The sequence below is a fragment of the Haemaphysalis longicornis genome, unplaced genomic scaffold (genome assembly GCF_048455015.1).
Source record: "Haemaphysalis longicornis isolate Haplotype H1 unplaced genomic scaffold, Haemaphysalis longicornis Haplotype H1 scaffold_6, whole genome shotgun sequence".
NCBI lineage: Eukaryota > Metazoa > Arthropoda > Arachnida > Ixodida > Ixodidae > Haemaphysalis > Haemaphysalis longicornis.
The window spans coordinates 143,787,480-143,803,807 of NW_027526407.1; the positions used below are offsets into that span (position 1 = coordinate 143,787,480).

General features: G+C 46.1%; 1 pseudogene; it reads right to left on the bottom strand.

Moving 5' to 3' along the window:
- Positions 1 to 1,568: 1,568 nt before the first annotated feature.
- On the bottom strand, positions 1,569 to 6,499 carry LOC144141971 (uncharacterized; annotated as a pseudogene).
- Positions 6,500 to 16,328: the final 9,829 nt, after the last annotated feature.

Consider the following 16,328-nt stretch of genomic DNA (forward strand, 5'->3'; position numbering starts at 1 on the left):
CTGGCAATAATATGGCGGATTCACTATTTCTACGATTATGCTTTCGCTTTCCATAAATAAGAGAGAGCACGTAATGTCCTCGAAATTGTTCATGGAATTTTATGTTCAGCTGGTTCAGCGCTGACAAATCAGGATAAAACATCGTTCCTTAGAATACGCATAAAGGAGGCCAGGCGAACGCCGTTAAGCGTAATATTGCCTAGCTAAACGCCGACATGTAGCCGCTTGATTTTTTACACTAATACTGCAGTTGCAGGTAGCCCCAGCTAACTCAAAGAAATGTTACGGGTATGCAATATGTAAAACTTGGCGTTTCTACTTTCTTTTTTATTGTATTGTATAGCGCGCTTTGTTTTGGATAAATGTTTAACGCTTTCAGAATGCCTCCTCCGCACATCGGATGAGGCAATAACCTAGCATCACAAAATAAGGTTTCCGTGACAAGCGGTATACAACTTTGTTAATGGGCCTGAACTTCCTTAAGAAGAAGACGACTGCAACAAAACGCAAGTACAGACGCCTGTCGCCACAAAACACCAAGGACGCCACAAAAAGCCACAAGATTCGGGCATAAAACAAAGTGGTAGAAGACAAAGAGAGACAGAGATGTTTTTCAAAGTGAATCTGCTGGAACCAGAAATCCGTTTGCTGTGGCACTCGTCGCGTTATCGGGACGCGAGATGAAACACCTAACTCTCATGACTATTCTAATGATGATTCTCATCGTGATGATACCCATCAGTTGCAATCAGAAGGGATCACGAGACTGATTCTCGGTATTCACGCCATGCAGCAGCGGAAGGAAGGTAGGGGAGCAGGCTGGCTGGCTCCATCTGAAGCACGGTGCAAGAGGTATTTTAGGTGAGAGAGCGCCGCCGCCCAGCTCGTCGACGTAAAGTTCTCCTTCGGGGGCGGGCCGACAGATGGCGACTGTGATTGCGGCCCGCTCAACCGGCTACGTTGCGCGTGCACACCGGCGCAAAAGCAGCCCCGGCGCGATGAATAAAAATATATCGTTCGAGTGAGCGACCATTGGGAGTTCATCTGTGAATCAAGCGATGTTTTCTCTTGCACTCCCTGACATCCGCTGCACGTACCCGCCCAGCTCTGACACACTGCGTTTGAGAAGACGGCATATTGGCGTCAGCGTGCGGCGCGGTTGCACAAGTTTCATCGTATCTTGGAGACAACTGCTGCTAGTTTTTTTTTTATTTTATTAAGAGAAATCGCAACAATATTTAATAGACAGCACAGCACGAATAAGACATGAGATAATAATGGAATTTTTGAGGTTCGAAGCAGTCATAATGCTGTCAAACATGACACTCCTGTCGGCTTTTACGAAGAACCCTACCTGAAACCACAATGAAAAAACAACAGCAACATTTTTCTATCCTCTAAACTAGCTATTTTAGAATGATACAACACATGTTTGCTTGTTTCTTCACCATTTATTTAAATGATAGCAACGTTCTCAAAACAATAAGGGCGAAACACACAAACTGAGGACACCTAAACTTATACGTGAATGAAGGTTGTAAAAGCGGTACTGCACTCGTCCCGACATTCGGTCTCAAACAAGCTTTGACATTTTTCGCAAGTCATGGCTTTTTGTTTCATTTTTCTTTTTCAACTGCCTGCAGTACTGCCGCATGCGCAGGCACACGTAATAATGCAACAGCTTTGCCAGCATTTCTTCTTTGTGAGCACTGCATGGAAACATGAAGTTGTGATTCTCCAGCACAGCATCAATGGTTTTGTCGTATACATCTCGGTCACTAGCATGTTTTGCAAAATGCTCTTCACTGCATTTGAAAAGATTGAAGAGATGCATATTTGGGTGTGTCAGCCAGCCCTTTGTTTTGCAGTTCACTAGGTCGGCTTCAGGGACATTTACAATGCCCTTTTTCCCCGCAAGAGCCTCTTTGCAACTGGTGCAGGATGTGCAGCTGCCAACCTTCCGGGATACGAATCCTGTGACGTAGTAGACGATGCAGTCAACTACTGTTGCGTCTGAGTCGTCGAAGTCGAAGAGATCGTCGCACTCCCAGCTTCCTTCTTCAATCAGGCCGTCAAGTTTTTTTTTTTTTTTTTCAGTTGATCTAATTTGGCAGGGCATTGCGAGGATGAATCATTGTAAATATTTCTTAAATCCGCCAAGGTGACAACAGAAGCTTGCTTGTTTCCAGTAGTCGTGCAGTTGCCGAACTGCGGTGGCTTTAGCAAGGAATACAAGCTCAGCATGCGGTATAGCTGAAGGAACGTGGGAAATGTAGGGTGTTCGTTCTGCCCTCCGGCTTGTCTGACGATGCCAAAAAAACATTCCAAGGGGTCTTGATTCATCTTCGCTGTCAGAACATACTTGAAACCGCATTCTTTCAGTAGGTAAACTGAAAGCTCCCGCACCGACTTTAAAGGGACACTGAAGTGATATGTAAACATTGCGGGATTACTTGCGCAAATTGTAGTCCGGGGTCCCCAGGCCATGTTACGACCACTCTGGGCGCGTTTACGCGCTTTTATTTAGTAAAAAACTTAATTCGAAAATGCTGTCCTCCTCTCTTTACGCTCGCCCATTTTCTGCGGCGTTTTCGTGTGACGTCGAGAGGAGCCGAGCTCGCAATTGGCTGAGCTGTCTGCACGGCTCCCCGGCCTTCAGACAGAGTCAGTCGGCCCAGCGTTTCGTCCGCCGGACGCCGACGGGTCGTCGCAATTCGTTCGCTCAGTTGAAACGAAGCCAGGGCCAGGACACGTTTGTGAATGGAAGAATGGGCCTTTCTTTACTTGGTTAGTTTGTACACTGTATCTAGCTCCAAGTCAAGGTCGCTTCAAACAAGCGCTGCGCAAACGCACATGCGACGCTTCGCTGACTGGTACGCCCGTAGGAAAATATAAGGCCTCTTGAAGGCGGGAGAAGAGTCAGCGAAGTCAATATAGGTACTAAGGAAATAAAATCAACTGATATTTTTACCGTACAGCGTAAAAATAGGGTGCGGGAAGCACTTTTTTGCGCTGGGCGAACAAGCACAGCGGTCAGCAGCACGACTACGCATCTGCGAACGCTTTTCCGTCTACGAAATGCAATTGCTAGACGTGAGCTATTGCGGAAACTCGGGGGACGCTTACTGCACGAGCACAATACAACAAATAGTCACCTAAGCTGCTTGAAATGCCAAAACTAAATAAAAATGTAAACTTGTTGTACAATATATACCTTATATTACCATGACCTGCGCAGCCCGTGTCGTAGCCGAGTTGCCTAAGGCTGCAGGTATGTCGCCGCCGGATGTTTTGCAAGTCACGAGTTCGAGTCCCCGCGGGTACGTGCTTTCTTCGTTTTTTTTTTTTGTAAGTTAACTTTTTTGTTTTCTGCCGATGTTTTCTACATTGAGTTCACCTTTGTTTGGGCCGCAACGTTCATGGCTCCACGAACTAGTTCACAGAACGAGCGCAGGCTGGCACTGGCGCGCTAGCGAGTTCTCGTTGGCGTGCTGTCCATAAGCACCGACTGCTTGCGGGCAGTGGGCACAGGCCAGAATGAACAGACCCTTGGCCTGGTGGCCTGGTGCGAACACGCATTTTACGGTACAGGCATGAGTGAGGCAAGCTCCAAATAGGGGGGGGGGGGGGGGGGGAAGCGCATGACATTTGTGCGTCTGCGGGCACGCGGAGGGCGTCCATGCACTGCGTAGGCCTCGGCTAGTGAATGCTACGATTCCAAGCCGTCCTGGGAGGCTTATCTTTATGCATTTTTACAGCTGACAACATGGCAGAAGCGCGGTACGATGATTACTGAGTTATTGAGAATGCCCATCCAACAACGCACAGGTTGTGTTTTACAGAACCGAAACCGAAACCGAAACTTGTTTGGTTGCTCACCTTGGGCATCGTCCAATCACGGTCCCGCTCCTCCCAACGTCACAGCTTTAGTTGGTGCGGCCGCCGCAAACCGCGCATGGTAGTTTTTCTTCTTTGGCGCTTTGTAAAATAATTACCGATTTGTCAACCGGATAAACGATGAAAAGTGGGCTAATTTGAGCCAGTCTACGCAGTGCAAGCAAAAACGAGAGCTTGACAAATTCACTTCAGTGTCCCTTTAATGTTACGCGTAAGCCTCCAGCTGTTGACTGCGTCAAAAAAACGTCTTTGGAAATTTATCCTTTCACGACCTCGGTCTCCCAAGAGTCTAGCCACTCAGATGCAGCTTCTAGGACAGAAAAATCTTTGCATCCCAGTTTTAGGCCTTCGGAGGGAAAACGCCGGTTCAGTGCATCAAAGAGGTCGTTTAAAAAAAGGATAAACTGGGCTGTCGGATCGGCATTAGTTAGACGTGGTGCGCCTTTCTGTGCGTAGAACATTATTCCTTTAGCCACGGAGTTACTAAAAATCTGTGTCGCCAGCTTAACTCTCATTTTCAGCATCTTAGATGGGTTGACGTGATTATACGTTATTTTTGGACATACTCTAAGTTCACCACAGTGCTTGCTGTCTGCAACGAACAGGGCATCATAGCATGACCATCTAATGAGCTTGCCATCTTTCATCAATACCTTCCTGTCGTGTAGTCGATTCCTAATGCACTTAAAAAGGTGAGGGGTGTCAGATAGGACATACACCTTCCTTGAAGTGTCCAGTGGGTGCTCGAATGCATTTACCACGCTGGCCAGTGCGCCACTGATCCCAAGCTGCTTCCACATGGAGCGGTTGGTGGATGCTTCATCGCACACAACGCCGTCAATGAACACTCCGGCCTGCTCAAGTTTCACGATGCACTGAATCAAGAGCTGCGCTAAAAGAGTCCCCTTAGTCGGTCCTTTGGACGCAAACACTGCTACGGGCTGCAAATAGTTCTCGCCGAACGGGGCAAAAGCAAAAACCAGGCCGTGATCTGCGAGCTCACTACTCTGATCTTTTGTTTCGCCATGATCAACGAGTCCAGTGTACGTCATCGTTTTCGAATTGGCGGATATTTCCTTCCTTACTGGAATTTCGTCAAATATCAGCATTCCTCTGCGCTGAAACTGACTTGGAGGAAAGTTTAATCTTGAAAGCTTTGAAAAAGTTTTCATCAAAGCCACACTTGAGGCCAACCATGCTTATGTACTTTCTTATCGTAGTGATGCATGGCAACGGCAGTACATCATTACTGCGCAAAAAAGCGTATGTAGCTGGGCTGCGGATGTTCAGAAGAAGACACAACAGGAGCCAGTCATCCGTATACCGTCTGTTTGTTTTTGAAGTGCACTTTGCGGCCGATATGCATTCTTCTAGCAGAAGAAGCTGCGCTTGTGGCAAATTGAGGCCCTTCAATTTTTCAGTGATGTCTTCTTCCTGCGGCTTTGTAAGTTCCTTCCTGGAAGCTTGCAACTGCTCCAACAGAAGCTTGTTCCTTCTTGCGAGTCGTGCTCGTGGTATTTGGAGTGCATAGTTTGCTCGCCTCAAAGCGTGGAGCTTCTGTTTTTGACCAGGTGCTACTTCCAACCTGATTCGCTTCAATGGTCGATCCTGTTTGGCTCTTGCAGCTCGACGATCGGCATGTATTCGCAATGTATCAGCAAGGCCGCTGCAGAACTGACAGATGGTTCAACTGGGTGGAACTAAAAGGCACCTGTTGTGTCTCCAGTTCCCCTGGCAGTCCACAAAAGCACACTCAGGAGCGACACCAGGAAAATCCTTTAAATTCGGCCCTCCGCAACAAACGCTAGTGCTGTAGATGACGCTGAGCATAGTATCCAGTTCCGATACAGTTGAGACTGACGGATTTAAGCCCAAAGCAGCAGTACCTACTTGTTTGCCGAATACGTAGGCCTGCACGGTCATGTCACTCTTCACATGCAACGCCTTCCGATTGAACACCAGCGAAGAGCCGTCGCTTGTCCTGTGCGTCACCGCAGCGTCTGTCTATAAAGACGATGTCCCTCACGCCTTCTGCGTCAGTGCGATGCACAGCCCACGAAGATTGTGGTAGGCTAATGCCAGGCGCCGAGTTAAAAAGCTCTCCAAAAGATGAGTCACGCGAGTCATTTGCGTAGGGCTCCATCACAGTACTGCTGTCACAGGGCATTTCCGTGCTAGAGATCTCACCAGGCGACGTCGGCATGGGCTCACTGCTGCTTCCACTGTGAGAAGTGCTTGTCGAAGGGGCTACACGATGGGCTTGTCGCTTTACTTGCTTGCGAGGGCTTTTAATCTTCTTGGAGAGGTATCTTGGTGCTCCCTCGAAAATTGACGGTACAGCGTCTTTCGCTAGGCCGGCTCTTCTTTTTCCAGACATCAGCACATGGCCGTCTATTTCCGCCGACCAAGTCTTCATGATGAAATGCGCGGCGAAATGCTTCTCGCAGACTCTGTCCGTCCTTTGAAGCACGCGGTCCTTCCGAGGTATTGCACGTCTCAATGCTTCAAGCCTCGATAGGTCGTGCGGCGGCGTGAAAAGCGAATACTTTTCCTTGCACGACTTATACCCCGTTTTGCAAAACGGAACAAAGCACTTTCCCATCGCGCATGCTCGGGAATGAGTTCTTAGCTTACAGTTCTTGAGCACAACAAGTGAAAATGGCACAAAAACGTCGCACAAACAGCACAAATTCCGCGCACACGGGGATGGAAAGAACTGACAAAGAGGAGCAGGCTGCGCGCGGACGAGGCACCAGTTGCTAGCGCCCTCTCTTGGCGCGCCGCGGAAGGAGAACCACGTCTCCCCTTGACCGCGAGCGGCTCGCCCGCGCCGTTCGCTCACCTCAGGCGGGTAAAGCTGGCTCAAAAATGTGTCTAAACACGAATGCCGCCATGATGCCACGCTGTAGTTGCCAGATCAGTAGTTGAAGATATGGCTAATAATTTTTCTTAAAAATCAGGCACGAATTTAGGACCCTAAGCTAAAATTAGGCAACTTTTATGGCAATAACTGAGTTTCTTTACCAGTTTGCATGCTTTTTATTAGTTTTCTTGAAGTATTCATGCTTGACGAACAAAAATAAATGAAAGTATGAGCAAAAAGAAGACGTTTCGGTTTCGGTATATTGTGAGGAGCGTCAGTCGTGTGGGCCTAATTTACAAAGGTTCACTCTAACACGCCTTAGTGTCAGCTGTGTCACTTCGTTGCTTGCGAAGACAGCCTTGCGAAGACTGCCGACGATACGGAATAAAGCCGCCGCCGCCCATCTTCAAGGACACCTTCTCTACATGTCCGTAGTGGCTGCTGCCGATTTGAGCTCGCCGTCAGCCGGTCATATCATGTTACGCGAAACATGTCTGGGCAGATCGGCTCCTTTTAATCGTATATGATTCGTAAATTAAAAACAAACAAATGTACGTACCATTTTACCATGCCTAGCGTATAACTAGGCTCTTGTTTATGGGTGCTGTTATACTTTCACTGAACGGTGTTTTACTTGAGTCAGAGATAAAACAACCGCCAAATAATAATAATAATGGTAACTTTATTTGCACGATAAGGTGGTTTTCTAGAGGAGGACAAGGCGAAGCCGAAAGGTAATCCCGAATGTAGGTGCAGAAATCTCCTGTATGGGTGTGTGCGATTGGTGCATGCTCCTTCGATCGCTGAAACACGCAATCTGAAATTTTCGAGAATATATTTGATGCTTTGCATGACACATTTCTTAAATTCGGCGGATCAGCGACGTTGTTTAATTACGTATACTTGCACCACTGCTCTCATATGGTCCATGTATATACCTGCACAGAGGAGGTGGGGGAGGAGTAAACTTCGTTCATGGGAGGTGGGCACCCGTGTGGTGGGGCGTTAAGAAAAATTATTCTGCCCTTCCCTGGGTGCCTTCGCCAATGAACGGAAACGGCCACTTCTGTTCACGCCCAATTATCAGGACCACCCCGCCTGCAGGCGGTTTTGCCTGAAATGCCTGCGGGTTCGGCCGGAAATCTGTCTGTCAACAGAAACCGCCTAGGAAGCATGCTGAGGTAACACACATATGCGCTTTCTTGGGTCGCGATGGGACCGTCATGTATTTTGTGCAAGGCGAGGTCGACGAAGGATATACGTCTCCCTTGAAAAGCAAATTAATTTGAGTGCACCTAAAAATTGTTATTGCCGCTCATTAGTTCAATCGTAGTGGTTAATTTTGAAACAGCTGCCAAACATAACTATAGCAGGTGAATCAGACTGCCTAGCATGAGACTATCAATCGCTGATATAGAGTATTCAGACACTTAATGTGCATTGCATATGGCAGTCATTAAGAAAGCCGACAATAAATTGAACTCTCAATTTTATTATTTGCCACAGTTACATCTGCACGTATCGGTTCAGCCAGGGCCATCTGGAGACGTTCTTCAGCTGTATACACTAGATAAAAGGAAGGAATGCGATATGCGATACGCGATAGAACGAAGGAATTCGATATGTGTAGCACAGCCTTCTCATTTATGTCAACATCAAATCGGTGGCCACAAAGGTGCCACACCAGACCTTGTAGAATTTCCACGCTTCCATTCCAGCGTGCTCACAGCAACAAGGATGATGACGAAGTTGCATTACCGAAGCTGAGTTCCAGTAATGCTGTAGCTGATTATGAAAGTTCTGGCTAATGCTCATTCAGATTGTGGTCATCAGCATTCTTATTTTCATCAAAAATAATGGACCATCGCAATGCCATCAGTCCGTGTATCAGAAGCAAAAATAAACACAGAAAAAGCAAGAGGGTCATATGTACAAGCAATTCTTATCCAACAAACTTTATTTCACCACCAGTAATACCACCAGACCTCTAGGGAAGTTTGTGATGGTAAGAGCAAGGCTAAGATGACCTAATGCCCAGTCGAAAAACACAACAGGAATTTCTGTCGCACAACAGACATTTCTGTCGCACGACAGAAATTTCTGTCGCACGACAGGGATTTCTGTTGGGACTACAGGATGGTCTGTCGTGCGACAGGAAGTTCTGTAGTACAACTACAGAAAATCTGTCGTACGACAGGCATTTCTGTCGCACGACAGGAATTTCTGTTCGGACTACAGGGTCGCCTGTCGTGCGACAGAAATTTCTGTAGTACAACTACAGAAAATCTGTCGTACGACAGGCATTTCTGTCGCACAACAGGAATTTCTGTTGGGAATACAGGATGGTCTGTTGTGAGACAGGAATCTCTGCAGAATGATGACAGAATGTCTGTCGTACGACAGAAATTTATGTAGTAGAACAGACATATCTATCATGCGACCGACATTCTGCAGTCCCCACTACAAAAAACCTTTGTAATAGAACTACAAAATTTCTGTCGCATGAGACATTTCTGTTGTACTACAGTTATTGTGCAACACCCTGTAGGCACTACACAAACTTCTGTTGGCCCACAGACTGTCCTTCAGCCAGTAAATTCAGCATTCCGTAATTACCATTATTATCTGCCATGCGACAGGTCATTTTGTAGTCCCTGCAGATTTTTATAGTGTGAAAGAGAAGTTTAGATCCATTGCGAAAGTGTCACATGACAGACCGTTCAGTATTGCTACAAAATCTCTTGCTTACCCTGTCGGAAAACCACGCGTTTTCCGGCATTAGGAGAGCGATGGAATAGCCCGGAAAGAACGGAATACACAGGAAAACACCGCGCTGAACAACAGCAACGCGGGGAGGTTGCTGGAGAGCATCGAATAACATGGGGACATTGCCTTTGGGGACAGGGCTTCAGCCAATGCGAAGGGGATAGCACGAACGGGATAGTACGGGATGGTATGGTGCCGCTGCTTGGCTGGACACGGAAATGCCGCGCGCTGCGATCGACGCAGATGCTCCAAAACTTGGTGTTTGCGGCCCGTGCGGTGCCGCAAAATGCCACTTTTTTAGCGTGCGCTGCACGGAAACAATGCTGCGTGCGAGTGACGGTCATCTCGTTCAATTGTATTGCAAGCGTCTGTTGTAATGAACGTTTGTTGCATTGCGGCCATTAGCATTCCGGCCGTGTTGGAAAAAAACCTTCGCTACAAATTTGCAATTAACAACGCAACTTAGAACAAATCACACTAATGTTGGAGCATCTAAGCGTAGCCCCATAATAAAAAAAAAATGGATACATAGAGAACTTCAGAAATTCCTTGGGTTCTTTGAGTGAATTGCATATATTGTACTGTGGACAATGTTTGATAAAAGAATCAGGCAACAAGGGTAGCCCCTCGGCAAAACGGACGCATAAAAAACAAGCAAGATGTGCTTTTTGAAGACGTGGTGTAATAATTGCAGTGCACATTCTGACATGTATTTCTGGGTGTCTTTGAGAGCCCCATTGTTTCAATCTGCGTGCTGTTGTTTTATTTTTTTAGTGAGCAATTTGTTTATTTTAACGCGAAGCATGTGTCCAATCAAGCCGAAATAGTTAAAATAAGATTTTAAAAACAGCGAACCAGTTCCCGCTACCTGTGAAAAAAAAAAAAAAAAACGGCGCCAGTGAACTCGCTGCATTACCGAGATGTGTTAAAAAAAAATAAATGTAGAAAGAAAGAAAACGCGCGCCTTCCCTCTAGCCCGGCCCTTCGGAAGAAGTTCGGGGAAGCATCGTCACCACTGAAGGCATGTCGCGGCGCGGCAGAACTCGAGGGACGGGGAGACCAGAATACGAAGAATCGAGAGGGGTGAGGAGGGGTCGCGAAACAACTTCTCGTGATCGGCCGGTTCCCTCCTTACCCTTCCTTTGTTCCCTCCTGCTTTGTTCCCTCCTGCTTTTCGTCTCCCGGTCAAAATTTGCGGTGGCTGCGTGTCCCAGTGGCTCGTTCACATTTCACATCGGCGCTTTGCCTAGTTGAAGTTAGGCTTAACTTTTTTGTAAAAACGTGCATCTTATGTCCCCGCGGAGTGTCAGCAGCAACATTTGAAGCTTCGGAAGCTGTGGTAAAATCAAGATCAGTGGTCCGGATTTCAAGCATCTCGATGTGAGGACTCCTCCAGCGACGACTAACCGGGATGCTTGGGATAATTGGCACTTTAATGTGAGTGAATGCGACGAATATCGCAGGCAGCGTGATCTGGAATACGTGCGATGTGCTTCGACAATCGACTGAACTTGCCACGATCCCTGCGTGACTTCGGCAGGTATCGTGCGTGCATACTCTTCAAGATAGTGCAGCACCACAGAGACGTGCGCTTTTCCCCACAAGATACCCTTCCACGCCTTGCTGTGCGAATGCAACGGAACAAAGTTCACAAAGGCAAGCATTCCAGCTAAAGATTGACTTTCCATTTTAATTTTCTCACGTTCTCTCACGTTTTGCAGTGTAAAAAAAACTATTTGTTCACTTGTGTTTTAATGGCCCTAACTAATATAAGGAACGAATTTTCGAATGGTTATTGTCGATGCTCGTTTAATATTTTTTTTCTATCGGGGAGAATAAATTTGCTTTTATCAACAGGTTGAGCTTCATGGACGGAACGCGATGATGGGACGGGATTGGGCCCTGCTTCCGAAGCACGGCCAAATCAGCTGAAAAGTGCCTAAATGAGTCTGGCTAAATTTTGTAGCGCTACTGAGGTTTCCCTGAAGGAATGACTTCTGTATTTCTTGTTAACAGCTACGCGGGTTTGCAATTACACGGCTATTAAAGAAAACAAGGCCGGGCGTGTTCCAGCGGTACGTTCCAGCGGCTGCTGGATCCACGAGTTTCCGCGTCCGGCGTGTACCAGCGTCCAGGTTCCCGTGAATTTGCAGCAGGCGCAGTTTGGCATGACGTGCGGATGAAACCTGTTTTGTACTAAAAGAAATTATAGTTCTGACCGTTTCCAAGTCAGCACGATCATGGAGAATACAAATAACGCGGCATATTTTGTTTTTATAAAATAAAAAAAATATTTGTTTGGTGTAACAGCAACATAAGAGGGCAGTAAAAGCCGCTCCATGACAAAAAGTGAAGCCACGGTAGTGCCCAGGAACAGTGTTGTAAAAAGAGGAAAATAAAATGGATAAGCACCGCAAACTGCTTTTTTTTTTCGGACTGTGATCAGGCATGTGCAGTCTGCGTAACATCAAACTTTTGTATTGCATGCATGAATGTACCACTAGTTGCATTGCTTAAAAGCCTTTTGGTACAGCTTTCTTAAATCAGTTATTCACTGAAAACAATTTCAAGCTTGTACCAGAAAGGCAAGAATGACCCCAAATGCTTATGTTTGTTGGTCATACTTTTATTGAAATTGTTATTGAAATTTCGAAATTGAAATTGAAATAAAATTTTATTGAAATCCTGCATACTTCAGGTACTTAATAGAAAAAACATCACGGCAAGTAAATTTCTTATGCCAAACAAGTTGAAATTGGAGACATGACAGGATTTACTACAGACTACAGAACAGGATTTACTACAGACTACAGGGCAGGATTTACTACAGACTACAGGACAGGATTTACGACAGACTACAGGACAGGATTAACTACAGGACAGGATTTACTACAGAATACAGGACAGGATTTACTACAGACTACAGGACAGGATTTACTACAGACTACAGGATGTCCCATTCCCTCACAGGATCATTCTGTCGTATTTTTCTGTTGTGTTTTTCGACTGGGTGTGCGACTTCAAAGAAAGGAAGAAACTGTAGAAGAAAGCTAGGGAGGTTAACCAAGGAAAGGAGAAGAAGAGCTGTCCAGCTGGCTGTGCTACATGTGGAAATGGGAACAGGAAACTTGAAAGGAAAGGAAAGGACTGCCATAAAATAAAGGATAAAAAATTCTGGAGAAAAAAAAACATGGCGTGGAAATGGCCAGTACAAAGACAGCACCATGGCGAAAAAAAGATAGGCATAAAAGAAGCAGGCAAAATGACAAAATGGGCAAACGAAGGATACTGCATGCTGGTAACACCCCTACAGCACCTGTGACTGTTTTTCTCTCTTAATCACTGCAATCTGCTTCTTCAAGGCAAGAACTGATTTGGCTACTTGAGCTCCATCTTGTCTAAAACCACTGAAATATGTATGATTTTCTGTGTACATAATGTAAATAGGGTACATAATTTCTAATTTTTTTAAATTTCTCCTGAAGTGTCTGCTACTTCGTGGAAGCTTTCGTGACTATTTGCCTCGTAGAATTGCATTTGCTTTGTTCATTTTTTGCTCTTTTATGCTGCCTCTGTTTGTATTTGTTTATTTCGTTCTTCTTCTCTTCTCCAGTGCTTAGGTTTTTATCATGAAATTGTTTTTTCTTCAAAAAGGTTTTTTTGGTTTTTAACCCTGTCTGTTTATTGGCTTTAAACCTGCCATAGCTTTGCTGGAAATAGTTAGTTCCTCACACAATTTTCCTCTTTCTTTATTCTGGGAGAGGGGGCATGAAATTTTAAAAGGTAAAGAGCCCTGCAGCGACTAATGAACACTTCCACTACTTTCTTTGTAGTTGGAAGTACTGAAAGCTATAGTACCACAAACCAGGAATGGAAATGCGCGTTCTACATGATATCTTCTAGTCTCTGGTTTGCTTTTGTCGAGATTTTGTTTAAGCTGCTATTAAATAGAATTATTGCGACCTAATGTAACCTGACAACATTAATCATGTACCTTGTGTGACGTCCCCAAGCATACAATCAATGACAAATCTTCTAAGCATACCTAGAAAAACGGAAAATCTCTTGAGAGAGTCTCTTGATGCACATAACTTAGTAATATTAGGCTTGGGTATTTCACGGTTATTGCATCTAAGCTAGTGCAAGGGCCACTACCTAAAAGCATTTCAACTGGAGAAAAAAGTTGACACACGTGCTGCAGGGGCCTCGTAGACAGGCAGAGGAACAGGCACAGAAAGCATGTTTGTTTAGCATAAAGTGCAGTCACAAATACGATTTTCCATTTACATGCATTTCTTTGAAGCGTTGTCAAGTTCGAACTTCCATTCGCTAGAAAAGCAAGTAGTTGTAAAGAGCACCTCAATAGATTGCGAAAACAATCAGCTGACGCATACAGGGGGGGGGGAGGCGTGTGAAACATGTTAAAATAGCGCTGTACACACGGGACAACAAAGAAAATACTACACAGGACTAGCGCTGCATATCAACTGAACTCTTTTAGCACACACAAAATGATATATACAGAAAAAGCGCATGCGCGCATACAGGGGAAGCCACCAGGACAAAAAATCAGGGGGAAAAAGCAATCAGGGGGAAGTGATTTCTTTTTAAAGGAAGCAGGAAAATAAATGGACTGGGGATATTATTAAGCTCTCATGGGAGCTCACCTGCATTTAACACAATCCGGAAGCGGGAATAGTTGGGGAAATAGGATAGGAGAAAGAAAAGTAAAGATTAGAAAGGTGAGGAAAGAGTAGAGAAGAGTAGTTCCACTGTGGTCGATTCCGTCGCACACAACACACCACGAACACTGTTGGCTGGCGTAATGCTGCGTCCGGGAGACGAGAAACCTCGAAGGGAACGGTGAAGCGCGGAGGCGAGCATGGTGCGACGAAGAGAGAAGTCTGCGGCGGTCCCGACCGCTTTGGAGACGAGTACTCGGGGGGGGGGGGAGCTGGCACTCGACCGCCCACACCAGCAGAGCGAAAGCCGGGCGACGTCCAACGGCCCGCGCTTGCAACGGGCCGCCGAAATGAAGCCCCTCCGAAGCACAAGAGCACGAAAAAACACGTCCGCTCAACTCCGAAGCGATGACCGAACTCGCCTGACGCACCCGCAAAAGCTACCTCTCCGAGCGTACGAAGTACCCGCTATTCTACGCGCTAGCCTTCTCAGTTGCGGAGAATGCAAAACGGCATCTAACGCGGCAGCATGGCACAAAAGTTCGCTACCTACCACAGGAAAAACTTCACACAACGTTTCTGCACAGCAAAGTTTTCACAGCGCACTAACAGCAACGGTGGCTGCCATGATGGAATGCGTTGGTTACTAGGTGAATACCGACTACTGCCGCCAACTCTAGTAGGCGAAAAGGCAGCGGGCAACGCTGTGAGGGTGGCATCATGTCAGCGCCCGGGTGTAGCACGGTTTCAATGCACGGGCTGGCCGGGCAGCTTTTCCTCTAGAGTCAGTAGTATTAACTCTATGGCTCACCTAAAATACCTCTTACACCGTGATCTGAAGTGAACAGCTTCGACCGGAGAATGTGCTTCTTATACACACCGGCAGGTGGCACGACAGATCACAAGCAGGGAGCTCTTATTTGAGGCCACAATGATCTGGGCACAGCCGCTTCTCTAGGCAAGCAGGAGTGGTGGGACAAGACTGGATCGATTGATACTGTAGCAGTTTACTACTAGTTCTACCATGATTCTGCTCATATTTATGTCCCTTACATAGCCCCCGTTTTGTCTCAGTAAAGTTTGTGGGATTAATTCAGGAATGGTGGTGGAAGAGAATTAAGGAACAGATGATGGCGCATGATAAGTAATCAAGCAGATGACAATTCAGAACAATGGTAGCTGAAGGGGGTAGGGAAAAATGTGAGACACATTGGTAGCTAACCTGCCATAACCTCACGAATTCTTGCGCTTTACGACAACCTAGCGGAAATATTTGTGTACGCAGCCAAGTCTCCGTCATAATCGCTGATAATTAAGTCAATGGTTTGCAGGGCACGCGTCTGTACGGGAAGGGTCATTTAAGGAATGCAAGGACGCAGACTACATATAATAAAAACGCATTTTCGACGTTTCGCCACCCAGCACAGGTGCCTTTTCCGCAATCTTGTAAACAGCCTTTTTATTCTTACATATCCTATATACAATCGGGAACGAAGGTGCTGAAAACCTCAAATGCTGTTGCAGCCGAATAAATACAACATGTCTTTTCTTGGAAAATCTGAAGGTTCCTGTTGGTCTACTGCAGGCTCGCTAAGTGCGAACTTCCACAACCCTTCCGAGGGCCTGCGTTAAGTGCACTCACGCTGAAGTCTAAGCGGCCATGTGTCATGCCAGTCCAAGTGATAGAGGGCCGTAAATGCAACAGGTGCACTAGCCACACGTTATTTAAAGTTAATCAAAGCAGCTGTCCCACATACTTTTTTCCGTGTTTATAAGCACGTTCAACAAACTGCCACTCTGCATGAAGTTCAATTCTTGGGGAATGATGCTGTACTAGCGCGTTAAATTCTTGCGGTGCTCATATAGCAATTTTAACTAAAAAAGCGATCACCCATTTATTTGCATGATTCATGCTCGGGCGTGCTAATCTATGAGCGAAGGGAGGAAAGAGCCGGGAGACAGGATTGTTAGCATGATGACTTGACAGGTGAGTGTACGACTATGCACGTAAGGTGAATGTGCCGTATTAAAAACTGAAGGTAAATGCAAGCAGCAGTTCAGATTATAGAGTTCATGCAACCAGTCGAGAATTTCTTGTTGTCTGAAGTAGTTTCTTGTTG